At 35.1% G+C, this 17,101-nt stretch overlaps 1 non-coding gene across 1 annotated transcript; it reads right to left on the reverse strand.

Moving 5' to 3' along the window:
* Positions 1-4,200: 4,200 nt before the first annotated feature.
* Positions 4,201-4,307, reverse strand: LOC115802187 (U6 spliceosomal RNA). Its single transcript, XR_004022587.1, has one exon. It is a non-coding gene; the product is annotated as a U6 spliceosomal RNA (small nuclear RNA).
* Positions 4,308-17,101: the final 12,794 nt, after the last annotated feature.

Below are 17,101 nucleotides of genomic sequence, written 5' to 3' on the forward strand. Positions count from 1 at the left end.
AAGATTAAGACAAAAGTTAGGCTTTCTAGAATTCTTTTAATTGACTGCCATTGTTTCTTTCTAATATTATTGTTCATAAAAAAGGGTCAAAATGTGACAATGTGAATAATTTATAATGCTTTACAGAAAAAATTTTCAACTCAGTATCACTTCTAGCTACGGAAATAGAATAGGGCTTGACATGCTATATAACCCAAGGATCAAATCTACATGCCACCTGTTTTTGTAAATAAAGTTTTTTTTTAATTGTAATTTACCCTTTAAAAATTAATTTATTTTTATTTAGGTGTAATTTACATACACCATTATTAGTTTTAGGTGTGTAACATAATGATATATATTTGTATATACTGCAAAATGATCACCACAATAAGTCTAGTTAACATTTGTCCCTGTACATAGTTACAGATTTCTTTTTCTTGTGATGAGAACTTTTACTCTCTTAGCAACTTTCAAATACGCACTAGTGTCATTAACTGTGGTTGTCATGTTGTACCTTACATCCCTTAGACGTATTTATTTTATAACTGGAGGTTTGTAACTTTTGATTCACTTTGCCCATTTTGCTCATTCCTCACCTCCTGCCTCTGGCACCCACCAATCTGTTCTCTGTGTCTATGAACTTTTTTGTTTTGTTTTGTTTTGGTTTTGGTTTTGGTTTATATCCCACTTATAAGTGAAATGATATGGTATTTGTCTTTCTCTGTCTGTCTTACTTCACTTAGCATAATGCCCTCAAGATTCATCCATGTTGTGACAAATGACAAGATTTCATTCTGTTTTATGGCTAAAAAATATTCCACTGTATATATACACCACATCTTCTTTATCCATTCATTTGTCCCTGGACACTTAGGTTGTTTCCATATCTTGGCTATTGTAAATAATGCTGCAGTGAACAAGATACATGCTGGGGTTGCATGTATCTTTTGAAGTTAGTGTTTCATTTTCTTTGGCTAAATACCCAGAAGTAGAATTGCTGGCTCATATGGTAGTTCTATTTTTAATTTTTTTGTTCAACTTCTGTACTTATTTTCCATGGTGACTGCATGATTTACATTCACACCAACAGTGCACAAGGGTTCCTTTTTCTCCACATACTCACCGACACTTGTTATTTCTTGTGTTTTTGAAAATAGCCATTCTGACAAGTGTGAGGTGATATCTCATTGTGGTTTTGATTTGCATTTACCTGATGATAGTGATGTTGGACATCTTTTCACATACCTGTTGGCCATCTCTATGTCTTCTTTAGAACATGTTATTCAGATCCTCTTCCCATTTTGCAATCAGATTATTTGTTTTTGCTGTTGAGTTGTATGAGTTCCTTATATATTTTGGATATTAACCCCTTATTAGATATATGATTTGCAAATTTTTTTTTCCCAGTCAGTAGGTTGCATTTTCATTTTGTTGATGATTTCCTTTGTTGTGCAGAAGATTTATAGCATGAAGTAGTCAAACTTGTTTATTGTTGCCTTTGCTCTTGGTATCAAATCCAAAAAGAAATCATTGCTAACACCTCTATCAAGGAGTTTACTGCCTATGTTTTCTTCTAGAAGTTTTATGGTTTCATGTCTTACATGCAAGTCTTTAATCCATTTTGAGTTAATTTTTGTGTATGGTATAAGATAAAGGTTCAGTTTCATTCTTTTGCATGTGGCTGTGCAGCTTCCACTTATTGAAGGCATTACTGTTTCCCTATCATACATTCTTGATTCTTTTGTGGTAAATTAACTGATTATGTATGTATGGGTTTGTATCTGGCCTCTATTATGTTCCATTGACCTATGTGTCTTTTTGTGCCAATACCATACTGTTTTTGATTACTATAGCTTTGTAATATAGTTCAAAAACAGGGCGTGTGGTGTCTCCAGCTTAGTTCTTCTTTCTCAAGATTATTTTGGCTATTCAAGGTCTTTTTTGATTCCATACATACTTCAGAATTGTTTATTTCTTTGAAAAATGCCACTGCAATTTATTTTTAATTTTTGAATTTTATTTTATTTATTTTTTTATACAGCAGGTTCTTATTAGTCATCAATTTTACACACATCAGTGTATACATGTCAATCCCAATTGCCCAATTCATCACACCCCCAACCCCACCCCCTGCGGCTTTCCCCCCTTGGTGTCCATACGTTTCTTCTCTACATCTGTGTCTCAGTTTCTGCCCTGCAAACCGGTTTCTCTGTACCATTTCTCTAGGTTCCATATATATGCGTTAATATACGATATTTGTTTTTCTCTTTCTGACTTACTTCATTCTGTATGACAGTCTCTAGATCCATCCATGTCTCAACAAATGACCCAATTTCGTTCCTTTTTATGGCTGAGTAATATCCCATTGTACATATGTACCACATCTTCTTTATCCATTCGCCTCTCAATGGGCATTTAGGTTGCTTCCATGATGTGTCTATTGTAAATAGTGCTGCAGTGAACATTGTGGTGCATGTGTCTTTTTGAATCACGGTTTTCCCTGGGTATATGCCCAGTAGTGGGATTGGTGGATCATATGGTAATTCTATTTTTAGTTTTTTTAAGGAACCTCCATACTGCTCTCCATAGTGGCTGTATCAATTTACATTCCCGCTAACAGTGCAAGAGGGTTCCCTTTTCTCCACACCCTCTCCAGCATCTATGGTTTGTAGATTTTCTGATGATGCCCATTCTACCTGGTGTGAGGTGATATCTCATTGTAGTTTTGATCTGTATTTCTCTAATAATTAGTGATGTTGAGCACCTTTTCATGTGCTTCTTGGCCAACTGTATGTCTTCTTCAGAGAAATGTCTATTTAGGTCTTCTGCCCATTTTTTTATTGCATTGTTTGTTTCTTTAATATTGAGCTGCATGAGCTGTTTATATATTTTGGAGAGTAATTCTTTGTGCATTGATTCGTTTGCAAATATTTTCTCCCATTCTGAGGGTTGTCTTTTCGTCTTGTTTATGGTTTCCTTTGCTGTGCAAAAGCTTTGAAGTTTCATTAGGTCCCATTTGTTTATTTTTGTTTTTATTTCCATTACTCTAGGAGATGGATCAAAAAAGATCTTGCTGTGATTTATGTCAAAGAGTGTTCTTCCTATGTTTTCCTCTAAGAGTTTTATACTGTCCGGTGTTACATTTAGGTCTCTAATCCATTTTGAGTTTATTTTTGTGTATGGTGTTAGGGAGTGTTCTAATTTCATTCTTTTACATGTAGCTGTCCAGTTTTCCCAGCACCACTTATTGAAGAGACTGTCTTTTCTCCATTGTATATCTTTTTGCCTCCTTTGTCATAGATTAGTTGACCATAGGTGCGTGGGTTTATCTTTGGGCTTTCTATCTTGTTCTGTTGATCTATGTTTCTGTTTTTGTGCCTGTACCATATTGTCTTCATTACTGTAGCATTGTAGTATAGTCTGAAGTCAGAGAGTCTGATTCCTCCAGCTCCGTTTTTTTCCCTCAAGATTGCTTTGGCTATTCAGGGTCTTTTGTGTCTCCATACAAATTTTAAGATGATTTGTTCTAGTTCTGTAAAAAATGCCATTGGTAATTTGATAGGGATTACATTGAATCTGTAGATTGCTTTGGGTAATACAGTCATTTTCACAATATTTGTTCTTCCAATCCACGAACATGGTATATCTCTCCATCTATTTGTATCATCTTTACTTTCTTTAATCAGTGTCTTATAGTTTTCTGCATACAGGTCTTTTGTCTCCCTAGGTAGGTTTATTCCTTGGTATTTCATTCTTTTTGTTGCAGTGGTAAATGGGAGTGTTTCCTTACTTTCTCTTTCAGGTTTTTCATCATTAGTTTATAGGAATGCAACAAATTTCTATGCTTTAATTTTGTATCCTGCAACTTTACCAAATTCATTGATTAGCTCTAGTAGTTTTCTGGTGGCGTCTTTAGGATTCTTTATATATGGTATCATGTCATCTGCAAACAGTGACAGTTTTACTTCTTCTTTTCCAATTTGTATTCCTTTTTTTCTTTTTCTTCTCTGATTGCCATGGCTAGGACTTCCAAAACTATGTTTAATAATAGTGGCGAGAGTGGACATCCTTGTCTTGTTCCTGATCTTAGAGGAAATGCTTTCAGTTTTTCACCATTGATAATGATGTTTGCTGTGGGTTTGTTGTATATGGCTTTTATGATGTTGAGGTAGTTTCCCTCTATGCCCACTTTCTGGAGAGTTTTGTTTTTGTTTTTTTTTAAATATGGAATGCTTCACGAACTTGAATGTCATCTTTGCACAGGGGCCGTGCTCATCTTCTCTGTATCGTTCTAATCTCAGTATATGTGCTACCAAAGTGAGTACTGGAGAGTTTTTATCATAAATGGGTGTTGAATTTTGTCAAAAGCTTTTTATGCACCTATTGAGATGATCATATGGTTTTTATTCTTCAATTTTTACATATGGTGTATCACATTGATTGACTTTGCGTATATTGAAGAATCCTTGCATCACTGGGATAAATCCCACTTGATCATGGTGTATGGTCCTTTTAATGTGTTGTTGGATTGTGTTTGTTAGTATTTTGTTGAGGATTTTTGCATCTATATTCATCAGTGATATTGGTCTTTTATTTTCTTTTTTTTGTAGTGTCTTTGTCTGGTTTTGGTATCAGGGTGATGGTGCCCTCATAGAAGGAGTTTGGATTATTCCTTCCTCCACAATTTTTTGGAAGAGTCTGAGAAGGATGGGTGTTAGCTCTTCTCTAAATGTTTGATAGGATTCATCTGTGACGCCATCTGGCCCTGGGCTTTTGTTTGCTGGAAGATTTTTAATCACAGTTTCAATTTCATTACTTGTGATTGCTCTGTTCATATTTTCTATTTCTTCCTGGTTCAGTCTTGGAATCTTATACCTTTCTAAGCATTTTTCCATTTCTTCCAGGTTGTCCATTTTATTGACATAGAGTTGCTTGTAGTATTCTCTTAGGATGCTATATATTTCTGCTGTGTCCATTGTAACTTCTCCATTTTCATTTCTAATTTTATTGGTTTGAGTCCTCTCCCTCTTTTTTTTTTGATGAGTCTGGCTAATGGTTTATCAATTTTGTTAATCTTCTCAAATAACGAGCTTTTAGTTTTATTGATCTTTGCTATTGTTTTCTGTGTTTCTATTTCATTTATATCTGCTCTGATCTTTATGATTTCTTTCCTTCTGCTACCTTTGGGTTTTGTTTGTTCTTCTTTAGTTCCTTTAGGTGTAAGGTTAGATTGTTTATTTGATATTTTTCTTGTTCCTTGAGGTAGGCTTGTATAGCTATAAACTTCCCTCTTAGAGCTGCTTTTGCTGCATTCCATAGGTTTTGGATCGTCGTGTTTTGTCATTTGTCTCTAGGTATTTTTTTTATTTCCTCTTTGATTTCTTCAGTGATGTCTTGGTTATTTAGTAACGTATTGTTTAGCCTCCATGTGTTTGTGTTTTTTACGTTTTTTTCCCTGTAATTGATTTCTAATCTCATAGCCTTGTGGTCAGAAAAGATGCTTGATATGATTTCAGTTTTCTTAAGTTTACTGAGGCTTGATTTGTGACCCAAGATGTGATCTCTACTGGAGAATGTTCTGTGCACACTTAAGAAGAAAGTGTAATCTGCTGTTATTGGATGGAATGTTCTATAAATATCAATTAAATCTATCTGGCCTATTGTGTCATTTAAAGCTTCTGTTTGCTTATTTAATTTCATTTTGGATGATCTGTTCATTGGTGTAAGTGAGGTGTTAAAGTCCCCCACTATTATTGTGTTACTGTCAATTTCCTCTTTCATAGCTGTTAGCAGTTGCCTTATGTATTGAGGTGCTCCTATGTTGGGTGCATATATATTTATAATTGTTACATCTTCTTGTTGGATTGATCCCTTGAACGTTATGTAGTGTCCTTCCTTGTCTCTTGTAACATTCTTTATTTTAAAGTCTATTTTATCTGATATGAGTATTGCTACTCCAGCTTTCTTCTGATTTCCATTTGCATGGAATATCTTTTTCCATCCCCTCATTTTCAGTCTGTATGTGTCCCTAGGTCTGAAGAGGGTCTCATGTAGACAGCATATATATGAGTCTTGTTTTTGTCTTCATTCAGCAAGCCTGTGTCTTTTGGTTGGAGCATTTAATCCATTCACGTTTAAGGTAATTATCGATATGTATGTTCCTATGACCATTTTCTGAATTGTTTTGGGTTTGTTTTTGTAGGCCCTTTTCTTCTCTTGTGTTTCCCACTTAGATAATTTCCTTTAGCATTTGTTGTAGAGCTGGTTTGGTGGTGCTGAATTCTCTTAGCTTTTGCTTGCCTGTAAAGCTTTTAATTTCTCCATCGAATCTGAATGAGATCCTTGCTGGGTAGAGTAATCTTGGTTGTAGGTTTTTCCCTTTCATCACTTTCAGTATATCATGCCACTCCCTTCTGGCTTGTAGAGTTTCCACTGAGAAATCAGCCGTTAACCTTATGGGAGTTCCCTTATATGTTATTTGTCATTTTTCCCTTGCTTCTTTCAATAATTTTTCTTTGTTTTAATTTTTGCCACTTTGATTACTATGTGTCTCAGCATGTTTCTCCTTGGGTTTATGCTGTATGGGATTCTCTGCACTTCCTGGACTTGGTTGGCTATTTCCTTTCCTATGTTAAGGAAGTTTTCACCTATAATCTCTTCAAATTTTTTCTTGGATCCTTTCTCTCTTTCTTCTCCTTCTGGAACCCCTATAATGCGAATGTTGTTGTGTTTAATGTTGTCCCAGAAGTCTCTTAGGCTGTCTTCTTTTCTTTTCATTCTTTTTTTCTTTATTCTGTTCTGCAGCAGTGAATTCCACTATTCTGTTTTCCAGTTCACTTATGTGTTCTTCTGCCTCAGTTATTCTGCTATTGATTCCTTCTAGTGTAGTTTTCATTTCAGTTATTGTATTGTTCATCTCTGTTTGTTTGTTCTTTAGTTCTTCTAGGTCTTTGTTAAACATTTCTTGCATCTTCTTGATCTTTGCCTCCATTTTTTTTCCGAGGGTCTGTATCATCTTCATTATCATTATTCTGAATTCTTTTTCTGTAAGGTTGCCTAGCTCCACTCACTTCATTTATTTGTTTTTCTGGGGTTTTACCTTGTTCCTTCATCTAGTACATAGCCCTCTGCCTTTTCATCTTGTCTATTTTTCAGTGAATGTGGTTTTTGTTCCACAGCCTGCAGGATTTTCGTTCTTCTTTCTTCTGCTGTTTGCCCTCTGGTGAATGAGGCTATCTAAGAGGCTTATGCAAGTTTCCTGATGGGTGGGACTAGTGGTGGGTAGAGCTGAGTGTTGCTCTGGTGGGCCGAGCTCAGTAAAACTTTAATTCACTTGATTGCTGATGGGTGGGGCTGGGTTTCCTCCCTGTTGGTTGTTTGGCCTGAGGCAACCCAACACTGGAGCCTACCTGGGCTCTTTGGTGCAGTAATGGCAGACTCTGGGAGGGCTCACTACAAGTATTTCCCAGAACTTCTGCTGCCAGTGTCCTTGTCCCCACAGTGAGTCCCAGCCACCCCCCACCTCTGCAGGAGACCTTCCAACACTAGCACGTAGGTCTGGTTCAGTCTCACCTGGGGTCACTTCTCCTTCCCCTTGTCCTGATGTGCACATTACTTTGCATGTGCCCTCCAAGAGTGGAGTCTCTGTTTCCCCCAGTCCTGTCCAAGTCCTGTAATCAAATCCCACTATCCTTCAATGTCTGATTCTCTAGGAATTCCTCCTCCCGTTGCCAGACCCCCAGGTTGGGAAGCCTGACTTGGGGCTCAGAACCTTCACTCCAGTGGGTGGACTTCTGTGGTATAAGTGTTCTCCAGTCTGTGAGTCACCCACCCAGCAGTTATGGGATTTGATTTTACTGTGATTGCGCCCCTCCTACCATCTCATTGTGACTTCTCCTTTGTCTTTGGATGTGAGGTATCTTTTGTGGTGAGTTCCAGTGTCTTCCTGTCGATGATTGTCCAGCAGCTAGTTGTGATTCTGGTGTTTGCACAAGAGGGAGTGAGAGCACGTCCTTCTACTCCACCATCTTGGTTCAGGGCCACAAATTTCGCTGCCACTGCAATTTTAATAGGGATTATATTGAATCTGTAGATTGCTTCAGTTAGTATGGACATTTTAACAATATTAATTATTCCAGTCCATGAGCATGAAATATCTTTATATTTCTTTGTGTCTCCTTTCTTTCTTGCCTCAATGTCTTATAATTTTCAGAGTAGAGGTATTTCACCTCCTTGGTTAAATTTATTCCTAGGTATTTTAATTTTTTTGATGCAATTGTAAATGGGATTGTTTTATTATTATTATTATTTTTTTTTTTTTTTGCGGTATGCTGGCCTCTCACTGCTATGGCCTCTCCTGCTGTGGAGCACAGGCTCCGGACGCGCAGGCCCAGTGGCCATGGCTCATGGGCCCAGCCGCTCCGTGGCATGTGGGATCTTCCCGGACCGGGGCACGAACCCGTGTCCCTTGCATCGGCTGGCGGACTCCCAACCACTGTGCCACCAGGGAAGCCTGGGATTGTTTTCTTAATTTCTCTTTCTGATAATTTGTTACTAGTGAATAGAAACACAAAAGGTTTTTGTATATTGATTTTGTATGTTACAACTTTACTGAATTTGTTTATTATGTCTAACAGGTTTTTTTTGTGGAGTCTTTGTGTTTTTCTCTATATAATATCATGTCATCTGCAAACAGTGACAGTTTTACTTCTTCCTTTTAGTTTGGATTGCTTTTACTTCTTTTTCTTGTCTGGTTGCTCTGGCTACAAAGAGCTATCAATAGTTTGACATTACTTTGTTCCCAATGAGATCTTGATTTTTGTGATATCAAATAGTATGCCATTGTTTCAAAAATATGTCTTATTTATCTTATTAAATCAGAGGATCTAATTTGGAAGTATAATCAGAACAATTTCTTTTCTTGAAAATTTTAGGGTATTATACCAAGGATTACAGTGAAATTCCTTGGCTAGATGATAACCTTAGGCACTTTCCTGCCCACCTCCCAACACCAGCTTTTGTGAGATAACGTTTATGGTTACCACTGTGCTAACTAGAAATTGCATTGGACAGTTGATATGGTGGTGATGGTTAAGCCTTCTGTGCTGGAAAGATTTGTTTTATATTGGCCATGACACACTATTGATATTCATATAATTGTAAGTAATAATTATTCTGTATTGATGTGGTTATCCCAAAATGTATTCTTGACCTACTAACGGTTCTCTAAGATGATAATTAAATTGCTATTGGGCTCTACAATTATTATCTTGTGCCAGATCTAATGGTGCCAGTTATAGAAATGAGAATTTTGTGGGTTTTTTGGAAGGGGTGGTGCATTTTATTGAAGTGTATCACTGAAACATCTTATTTAAATCCTGAGTTTCTCTACTAAAGCAGTCACCTGACATGTATACATTGAAATAAGGTAAGATAAACTGACAACTTAGACCTATTCAAATATGTGTTACTGGGATATTTTTTACCTATGAGCTTGCCTCTATTATTATGTATCAGTATGTAGTTATATTCCCTAAATTTGTACTTGAAATATGCTAAATGGGTAATTTTCATGGGGAATTATTTTCTTTTTATTGATATCTTCTTTTCCCATGTTCTGATTTCATAAACATTATGGTTTATTGAAATGCATGTTCACAAAGCAGCTCTTCAATTTAGCTTTTCCCATTTGATTAAAGCTTGTTGAGCAAGAGGCAACTGAATTTGGTTGTATGTAATATTTTGGCATTTGTATACTCTGTGTGTGCACAGCTGTAATTTAGAATAGCTCTGACTAGCATTTAATCATCTACACTGAATATTTAGATATTTGTTTATCTGCTAAATCTAGATTTCAGAGCCCCCAAACTTTAGATACATACTAGGTACAAAATTATATATTAGTGTAGGTTCTTTTTATTAAGTTTGATAGAAATAAATTAAAATTAAGAACATTATTGGAATAATATCTGATGCTGTGTGAACAAAACTGAATATAATCTCATTTTTTAAAATTTTTACTTTTTAAAAATCTTTTGTGTAATTTCTACTTAGGTCTACTTTAGTTGTGGTTTTAATTTCAAACTTAGTTGGAAGGTAGCCTCTTTACTTTTAAATATTTTATTAGCTTGGAGAAATATTCTGAGAATATTCCACTAGTAATAATAATCCTGTCACCAATTTTACTCTTCAGTTGAAATAGGAAGCTTTTTCTTTTCAGCACTTCATTCATCTGTAGGATGATCTCCTGGTGAGGGAGGCCATGCAGTTCCATTTGGAAACATTCTTCTCAGCAGCAGTAGTCAAATATTAGTAGCTTCAATAGGTAACTTCCTCGAGATCTCACTTTAAAAAAGTAAAAATTTCTTTAGAATCCACTAAGACAGGTCCAAGAAAGAGCCAGCAAGTTACCCTGAAACTGCTGCCAGAGTTCTCTTTTGTAACAACAGTTCTTGTTTGATTTTTGATGGAGACCTTCCTTATGGAATGTGTTTCCTTTCAAAGGGAAAGCTCTTCTGACTCAGGACAGAAATCTGTGATGAAAAGTCATTCCCTTTGGATGATTATCTTTTATTCTTAAAGGAAAGGTAATTGAGAAATATTTTTTAATGTCTTGTATAACAATATCCCTCATCCTTGTATTAGTTTTCAAAAAATAATGAGAGGAATTTCATCTCTAGGCATAGAGTTAAGGGCAAAGAAAGGGGGAAGGAGAGACAGAGTAGAGGAGGGGTGCCTGCAGTTGAAACCGAGCCTCTAAGTCACTCTAACCATGATGTGATTATTTTTGAAGCACTGGCGTTCTATTAAAGGGTATTGGAGTTCAAAATGAAAATTGCTTTTGCAGCAGAGTGCACCATCAGGTCTGTGGGGACCGATTAGCAGAGTGGCTCTCTGTGTCCTATATACTATATGCCGCTCCAGTGGTTACAGTAACATATAGGACATGGAGAAGTGAAAACTTTGATTCATAAAAGAACCCCATGTGACTCTCTGCTTGCTTTGTATTTAAAATGTGTTTGATCATTCACCACCTACTTTTAAACTAATTCACAAAAACAAAGCAATTGATGGATTAGATACAGTCTGTTTGTTTGAAGTTTCAGCAGAGAAGGGTTTTCCTGCATCATGGAGGGCATTTTGCAAATTCAGTTTCCAATCTCCCTTTCCTGTCTTTTAAGTTATATTAATATGTTTTAAGATCTACTCATTGTAATTCTTATGCTGAATGGGACTCAGAGGATGGTGTCATCTTTCACTAGTGAAGAGAGGAACTGAAATATATAATTACATTTTAAAGAAACATTAGACACCCTAAAGCCAATGGGATAGACCCCACTTGTCTCTTACTCTACCAGGCAAGTAAGCTGCTTAGAATAGGACACAGAAATGTAGTTCTTAGGATGTGGATTCTCCATTTTACTATTATTAAATTAAATCTAAAAAAATTGATAATTGATATCCTGATACCAACTCAGATTACTTTCTTTAGAATCCCTAAGACTTTTATTGATTAATTTATTCATGTATCATCTGGTACTGGTTGTTCTAGTAGGAAAGTGACTACAATTGTAGGTCTGTATTCACAATTAATATGAAAAGGATTTTAAAGGGAAAGTAGGAAAATGGATTACTAAGCTTAAATGAAAGATAAAGCAAAAAATACAGCCTAGTCATTTTTTGAATTACAAAATCAGGATGAGGGAAAATGTTTCAATTGGTTAACTCTTGCGATGAGATCCTCTGCTTGGAACAACAACAAAACCATTTTCATTCTACAAGAACATTGGGTTGAGCTTTCAACATATAGCTCTTTTGATTAACACAGGTAATGAGAAATCCAGTGTATGACTCTCCAGGCTAGCTCAAGCGATGGTAAGGCCTGAATCCCTGGCTCAATTTCTTTCCTAAATATGAACATACCACAGTCACTCCTTATGTCTTGTTGTGTCCTGGTAGTTAATGGGAGAGCAAGAGAACCCATGTGTCACTGTACATATCTGTACCTTGGAATATGAGTTCTTAAATCTACCTGCCAAAATATATATGAAAGTGTTACACTATTATATCACAGCATTTTGCTAGTGAAATTTCCTTAAAAAATGATGTTACCAACAGGTTTGTGCCTGTTAATTTGCATATCATTATTATAGAAAGCAACATTAAAAAATTTGAAGTAGACATATCATATGAGATGCCTCTATACGTATGATAGTTCACCTCCTTGATTACAGTTCCCATGACTTTCAGACAGTGAAAAATGATTGCCTGTTTCATTTGTTCATCTCTACCATGCTCCCCTGGTGCCATGTATATGCATGTATCATGGCACTGAGACCCATAGAAAATATGTATAATAGGTATTAGGTCTTGTCCTCTAGATTGTGAGCTTCTTAAGGGCAGGGGGGCCTAGTTCTATTGGTCTTCGTTTTCCTGACCTAAATGAACTGCCCTGAGCAGTGAATATGTGTTGACAGAATGAACAATGATAGCACATATTTACCCTTGTGCCTCTTCTGCAGCATGCTAGAATCAACCTGCATGGGACCCTCCCAGAAGGGGTTCCTCAGGGGAAGCATCGAGCTGTTAGGTGTCAGCCAACAGCCATCCAGTTCCACTTCTATCACTAAGTGGAAACATGATGAAGGGAACATTACCCACCAGGAGCCACCCAGAGTTTGTTTATTTGAGACAAAGAGTTTATAATAAGACACTTTTTTTTTTTATTGTTCGTTCACATAGTCATTTACTGAGGCTGCTTTTCTGATGCCTATCTATTTTTATTTAATAGACTAAAGATTTGAATGTGAAAAATTTCTATATATAATATTCAGAGGTCTTTTCTTTCATCTCAGATTGATACATAAAATGTAACATGAAAGTTAGTTCCTATTTTATAGTATTTATGAATTTAATAATTTAAAATATTATTTTGTTAAAATAGTATCCTTAATATAATTATGATATTTTAAAGCAGAATGAAAATGCCTAGTGGTAAACCAGTCTCAGTCATTTTGACCAGGGACTCTGTGAAAATTGTCCATGGGAGAGTTGCTAAGGTATGCAGACTCCTTGTCTATAGAGCACACTGTGTGATTCTCCTTCCAGGTATATACAGCTCATGTGCTTGGGACAGTTCCACTTGGCCCAATCCCATTTTCCAGTCCAGTGAGCATAATGGCAGGTAGAAATGAGATGTGTCTATGTGCCTTTGGTAATTACTGAGTACATGTTAATGAAGAGCTTTTTCTTGGCCTTCCACCAGCACAGTTAAATATGACCAACCAGAGCTTTTCCTTGATGAAAGAAAGCCCACCAGTACAGCTACAGAATCCTATATAAACAGATTGCATTTGGATTTAATTTTGAACTAATATGAATGCAAATATTCTTAAATGGATTACTCTGTAAATCTTTACAGTTGAAGGGATTCTGAAACTGAATGCCTTTCTGTGGAGACATCAACATTATTGTTGGTGTAACAAATTCACCTCAAGTGGATAAACATCTACAGTATATTTAAGATATATCCAGCTCTGTGCCTGGCATTGTGACTACTATACTCTAGGATCTTGAGCATTTAGTGCAATGGGCAAGCCATAGATACTTTTGAACCAATAAAAAGGTCTAACAATTACAATGACATCTCAGAAGTGATTATCAAGACACTGTTAAAATCTTGAAATGCAAAGTAAATACAGAATGTGAGGGACTTTAATTATGGAAAAAAAAAGATGGAGTGGTGATTCTGGTGGTCAAGCAATATTTTTATTGGTTTCTCTCCTCAAGAGAGGCAATTAACATGGTCTTTGGAACTTGTTATAGGACATTAAAATATTTTGAAAATTAGAGAATAATATCAAATCAAGCATAACATTCTATTGTAATGTTTTTATATTATTGCTCATGGAAAGGGAACTTACCTTACAGAATTGTTATCTTTCCCCAGAAATAATACATCACTTATTTTCCTTTTTGATCCTCAGTTGCTTAAACATTTAATACACTCCTAGTTTTAGAGGGACTGCAGAAACATAAGTTAGGGCATAACTGTCCTTGGTGAAAATGTTTTTGCTATATCCTGAGAGGAACCTCTTTATTCCATGGATCTTTAGGCATACATATAAACATACTGTTCACAAATCCAGTGTCATGGTAACCATTTTGGAGATGCTTCTACGTAGAGATAGTATATTACTTTCCTAGTGCTGCCATAACAAATTACCACAAACTGGGTGGCTTGAAACAACAGACATTTGTTCTCTTGGTTCTGCAAGCCTGAAATAAAAAATCAGCATGTCAGCAGGGTTGATTCCTCTGGAAGCTCTAGGGTAGGTATTACTCTGTGTTTCTCTCCTAGTTTCTGGTGGTTGCTGGTAATCCTTGGTATCGCTTGGCTTATAGATACATCACTCTAATCTCTGCCTCCATCTTCACATCACTTTCTTCTCTATGTCTTTGTCTTCTTCTTTTTTCTTTCTTATAAGGGCACTCTCACTGGATTTAAGGCCCATCTTAATCCATTATGGTCTTGTCTTGATCCTTTCCATACTAAAATCTACAAAAACCCTTATTCCAAATAAGGTCACATAGATTTGGAAGGGACACTATTCAACCCACTATAGATAGTAAGTGTAAATTACTGTCTGTAGTGATTAACCAGGAGATTCCTGGAGTATTAGTTTATTCCTTATTTGTTGAGAATATGCAGTTTCAGACATGTCTTTAGATATATATAATTAACAGATTCTCCTTTATGTCATTTGTGTTCTGTAGAGTTACAGAGAGAAAACAGAATGTCAACATATGTTTCTATGGATCCAACTTCACACTGCACTTCACATTTACCCTCATATGACTCTAAAATGAATTTGTTCTTTACTCTATTTCTTATCTTACCCCAAGCTATTTGTATCCAGAGGCAGGCTGATTGTGAGACTAAACTGTTCAGTCTACTTTCTTTCAAAGCCTTGGTAAATTTTTAAAATTTTCAATAGAAAGATATTTTAACCACAATTAGTTAAAATTGCTTTCATTTTCCATTCTGATTTTCCCTCTATAAAACTTCCCTTCATAATACAAAAGTGCAGGGCCAAAGGTGGTAAATGATTATTCATATGCTTGATGGTGCCTGGCTATTGATGTCTGGGTAGTGGAAGAGAAACAAAGCTTGAAATGTGTGGAGCTAGAAGCTAGTCTGTGGAAAGTTCTGGATCATACAGCTCATATGAAAAAAAAAAGCTTGATAGATGTTTTCCCAAGTTTGACAGCAATTCTAACAATTAACATGGTTTTACCACTAGTAGGTTGTGAAGCTGAAAGAAACTTTTAAAAACTATCTACATGAGAAAGGAAAGTCTGAATTGTCACTCTATATTTTCTATAGAAAATGATTTTGTTAAATCTTTGTCATATGAAGTGGTTATCAGAGTACACACACACACAGACACACACACACACACACACACATATATATATATAGAGAGAGAGAGAGAGAGAGAGGGGGTTGTATCAGTCAATAATTAAAGATTTTATACTATTTTTGTGGAATGTATGTTGTTTTTGGTATTTGTCAGATTTATAAAAATAAGTTGTTTGTTGGAATGTACATTCTCATTAAAACTAAATATTTACATTTGTACCTCATTTTATAAATTTAATTTTATATTCTTTTCTCAAAGAGCTCCCCCCACCCCAGTTTTTGTAAGCTTCAAATCCCACAAAAACAGAATCCATTCCTGCTTTTATATTTTATTCTTCTATAAAACAAAACAAAAAAATCCCACTTACAAAATACAAAGAGTTTTTATTTTTAACTTTAAAAATAAGATATATAACTTTAATATAATAACTTTATAAATAAATAAATAAAATAATAACTTTAAAATAAGTTATATATAAAACTTTAAAATAAGTTATAAACTTTAAAATAAGTTATATATAAAACTTTAAAATAAGTTATATATAAAAATAAGTTTTATAAAATAAAAACTTTAAAATAAGATCAAAAGACAGAGTTCTTATGAAGCTGTGCTTTTATAACTACCTTCTTAACTTCTCTAAGTCATAAAAACATCTGAACAGATTTTTATCCCTGACAAATTAAATCATCATATGTGAATTGTCTTTGCCTCTCTCTCTTATTTCTCCTTTTCCTTAGAGTCTTTGACTGGTATTATTGGATAGTATTTCAGTTTATTTAAAAAAAAATAGTTTGGATTATTCTATTTGGGAATTTCCTTTTGTCAAAGTCAATACCTAATTCCTGCCTGAATCCTCATTTTTATAGATTGATTTTTTTAGGTATACATAGATGACACAGATGTTAACATTTTTTGCTCTTATCTTTCTGTTTAAACTTCCTTTACTCAGTCCTACCTAAGAATGATCTTCATAAATTGCTTGTTATCAAAGTCAGAATTAGAACTCAGGCTTTCTCATTCTGAGTCCAAACTGAGTCTTTTTCATTACATATACTTGGAGTTTATTCATATCAAAGACTTAATTTACAACTTTCATTTCTTCTAAAATAATAATTTCCCATTTCTCCATCACTACTTTTTTCAAATAACTACTTAAAGCTGTTATATAAACATTTAAAAATAGAAAACCTACTTTCTTAATCCCCATCACCCTTAGTAAGAAAACTGTTGACGGATTATGAACGTGTTAAAGTAAGCTAACGCTATAGACTGAATTTTTGTCCTCTATGAATTTGTAGGAAACTTTCATTTAAAATTTGATCATAATTTTTCCTAACTCCAATAATCTATAGTTCTTCAAGTATAAAGGCCTCACGAATTTCAAATAGCAGGACCTAACTTTTATTATTCAATACAGCTTGACTTTTATTTTCTCTAGTTCTCTGTTCTTTTGTTTCTCATTTCCTGCTCTTCAAGTATCCTTTTGGTCTTTTAATTTTCTATTTTTCCCTAGCATACCATATTCACACGTTCCATTTGTCGGATAGATTCATTTAAAAATAAAAATTTTAATTTTCTCTCATCTCTTTTAACATGGACATTCTGTAAGGCACATTTTTTTCATACATCTGTATAAGAAGTAGATTTCTTACTCTGTTATTCTTCCCATTGATTTAAATCATATCACTTAACAATAA

This window comes from Delphinapterus leucas, chromosome 8 (assembly GCF_059928025.1).
Source record: "Delphinapterus leucas isolate spDelLeu-1000000601 "Yukka" chromosome 8, BTC_Dleu_Yukka2, whole genome shotgun sequence".
In the NCBI taxonomy this organism is placed as follows: domain Eukaryota; kingdom Metazoa; phylum Chordata; class Mammalia; order Artiodactyla; family Monodontidae; genus Delphinapterus; species Delphinapterus leucas.